Raw genomic sequence first — 3,346 nt, 5'->3', positions numbered from 1 at the left:
ATGATTAATTAAAAGAAAAACACCTCAATTCTTTCTTTCAAAAAGGACTTTGTCTTTTTTATGGAATTATATTTTGTGGATTTTCTTTAACTTTTTTTTTTTTTAAATAATTTTATGTTAATAAATCAGCAACATTTTTAGATGTTTTCCTGAAACTCCAGAGTCTGACATTGTTACTTTACCATTTTCTTTTTTAAAACACACGTTTTTTTCTTTTATCTTAAGCTTTTGTTTTATTTTGAGAGAATTACATTCATCTTTTTCTGTAATAAATATAACAGATATCTGCCAACTTCATCAGATTTATTTATCCTTTAACACTTTAAGCATTAAATGATGGAAGTCTTTACTCTTAATCCTTACTAATGTTGTATTTATTATATTTGAGATTGTTTAGCTCTCTCGTGGAGAAAAAATTGCCTAGCATAATCTTTTATACTATCTACATGCTAGGCCTGCAGTATAATTTTAATACAAGAGTTTTATTGATATTTGGACAATTTCTATGATGTGGGCTAAGAGATATCATTAAGAGTGACAGTCCTGTAGCTGAACTTGTAAGTCAAGAGCTATGATCTTTGATCCGTTGTTTAATCCATTTCAATATCTGATTTATATTATTTTCTAGATCTTCTGATTTATTGCTAGCCAATGTTCCACTGTTTTTTCCTTGCAGAATGCCACCATGGCTTCTTCATAAAGAACTTTAAAAATTTAACAATGAATATTGTCTTGTGGTTTCTTCTCATTATAACCCCTTGTTTCAAGTCTTTTGTACAATACACTTATATCTGTTCTCATTATGAATACTATATAAACACTGTTAAGGGAAGAAATCATAACCATTGTAATCAACAATACCTCACCTTCTTTCATTTGGTCTTCTAACTCATCAACTACTCTCCTTCATCTAAAATGGGACAATTATACTCTTCATTAGGAGCTCTCGTGGCACAGTGCCTAAGACATTTGACTGCTAACCAGGAGGCTGGCAGTTCAAACCCACCAGCCACTCTTCGGAAGGAAGGTTGGGCAATCTACCTCCATACTGATACCACTTCGGAAATCCAAGGAGGGGTTGCTATGAGTCGGGTCTGACTCAACAGCATGTAACAACAACAACAACAACAACAGCAACAACAACAACATACTCTTCATTATAGCCCTCAAAAAATCTTTCTGGCTGTTAGTCAAGCAATAAAGTTATAAAGCCTGCTTTTCTTTAGCTGAATCACTCACATTAATGTATTTCAGACCTGATCTTGATGCAATTTTCTTTGCCTAGTGGGGTTTTTCCAACCCCCAGTGCACTGGTGAGCAAAATGTTTGGGTGCAACACAGGCCTCAGAGAGATGGCTCCTAAATACGTTTTTTTTTTTTTTTTTCTGGAAACAAAAGTATGGTCGCTGTGGAATTTCTCAGTTTGTGTATTTTTCCTCATCTGTCATGCTTTGGCCATCCTTCGAGTTTTAAAATTTTAGACTATTTAAAATTTAAAAGTACCTGACCTATTTTCCTTGAATAACATAGGTAGGTTAGCTTGCCTTTGATGGTTTTAAAAGATTTAGAATCTGTATGGAATATGTGGGTTTATAAATGAACCAGAAATATGTGGGTTCATAGTCCTAAGAACATTTTTTTAAGACCATCATTATAATAATATAAAGTATAGTTTAATAATACACTAATAAGAGAAAATAAGTCATACCCTGCAGTTCAGTCTGCTATTTGATAAGAGAATACGTTTTCTAGTGTTGTGGATTAGGAGCTCCTATGGTGCTGTGTACCACCAGGCTGCTAACCAAAAGGTTGGCAGTTCAAACCCACCAGCAGCTTCATGGGAGAAAGATGTGGCAGTCACTTCTGTCATGATTTACAGCCTTACAGCCTTAGAAACCCTGTGGGGCAGTTCTGTTGTGTCCTATAGGGTGACTATGAATTAGACTCAGTGGCAGTAGGTCTAAGTACTGTTATGGTTTAAATTGTTTGATGGTTAATTTTTATGTGTCAACTTGGTTAGGCTATGATTCTCAGTGGTTTGGCCAGATACTGGACTGGTTGGTGTTCCATAATGAATGTAATATAATCACTGCCCATGATGATCTGATGTGATAAACCAATCAGTTGAAATGGGAGTTTCCTGGGAGGTGTGTGATCCTCCACCAGAATATAAATGGATGTTCTGGAAGAGCTTGCTATCTGTGGACCCTGCACTCTTTTCCAGATTCTGGCACATAAGCCTGCAGAAGTCTCTGGCCTGCCACCTGACCTGCAGACTTTGGATTCACCAGCCCTCGCAATCCCAGGAGCCAGCAGAGGTCTCCATCCTTCCTCCTGATATATAGATTTGGGACTTGTCATCCCTCACGATTGTGTGAGTCATTTCATTGAAGTAAATCTTTCTCCTTCTCTCTATTTATAGATCAGTGTCTCACTGGTTTTGCTCCTCTAGAGAATCCAACTAAGAAAATTGGCCCCCGAAAAGGTATGTTGAGGTCCTAACTCCTGGTAATTGTGAGTGTAACCTTGTTAGGAAGTAGAGTCTTCAACAATGTTATCAGTTAACATGAGTTCATACAGGAACAGAGTGGGTCTTAATCCCAAATGAGTGCTGCCATTGTAAAAGAGGAGAAGAGATAGAGAAACAAGAAAAATGGCCATGTGATGATGCATCTACCCGCCAAGGAACACTTGATGCTACCATAAGTTGAGAGAGATAAGAAAGTATCTCCCGTTAGAGACTTCAGAGAGACCATGGCCCTACTGAACCCTGAGTTTGGACTATTAGCCTTCAGGATAGTGAGACAATTAATTTCTTTCATTTAAAACCACCTACTTTTTGGTGCTTTTTTTTTTTTACAACAGTTCTAGGAAACTAATACTTCTAGTACTATTGAGATAGTTGTCCCAATCACATGAAACAAAATAAATATGTCTCTGGCAGAGAAATGAAACCAAATAAACAAATTAGATATGAGAAATAAATTGATAACTTTCCAATGTCTGGCATGGTAGTAAGCATTTAATGTTGTTGTTGTTATGTGCCGTCGAGTCGGCCCCAATTAATCCTTGGTCTAATTGTTCCCGTGCATCTTGGTTTTCTTCATTCTTCTTTGCTGCAGATGAGGAGAGACCAATAGTTGCATCTAGATAGCCACTTGCAAGCTTTTAAGACCACAGTCACTACTCACCAAAGTAGGGCTGGAATTGAACTCACTTCCAGCCAGACAATAGACTGGCCTATAAAACCAAACCAAACCAAACTCACTACAGTCAAGTCAATTCTGACTCATAGTGACTCCTCCTTGGGTTTCTGAGACAGTATCACTACGGAAGTAGGATTGCC

The 3,346-nt window shown here is 37.1% G+C and overlaps 1 pseudogene; it reads right to left on the bottom strand.

The window, feature by feature from the left end:
* Positions 1-562: 562 nt before the first annotated feature.
* LOC103207604 lies at positions 563-1,441 on the bottom strand (annotated as a pseudogene).
* Positions 1,442-3,346: the final 1,905 nt, after the last annotated feature.

This window comes from Orycteropus afer, unplaced genomic scaffold (assembly GCF_000298275.1).
Source record: "Orycteropus afer afer isolate SDZICR_OR568_19922 unplaced genomic scaffold, OryAfe1.0 scaffold00380, whole genome shotgun sequence".
NCBI lineage: Eukaryota > Metazoa > Chordata > Mammalia > Tubulidentata > Orycteropodidae > Orycteropus > Orycteropus afer.
This window is presented reverse-complemented; position numbering and strand designations above follow the sequence as displayed.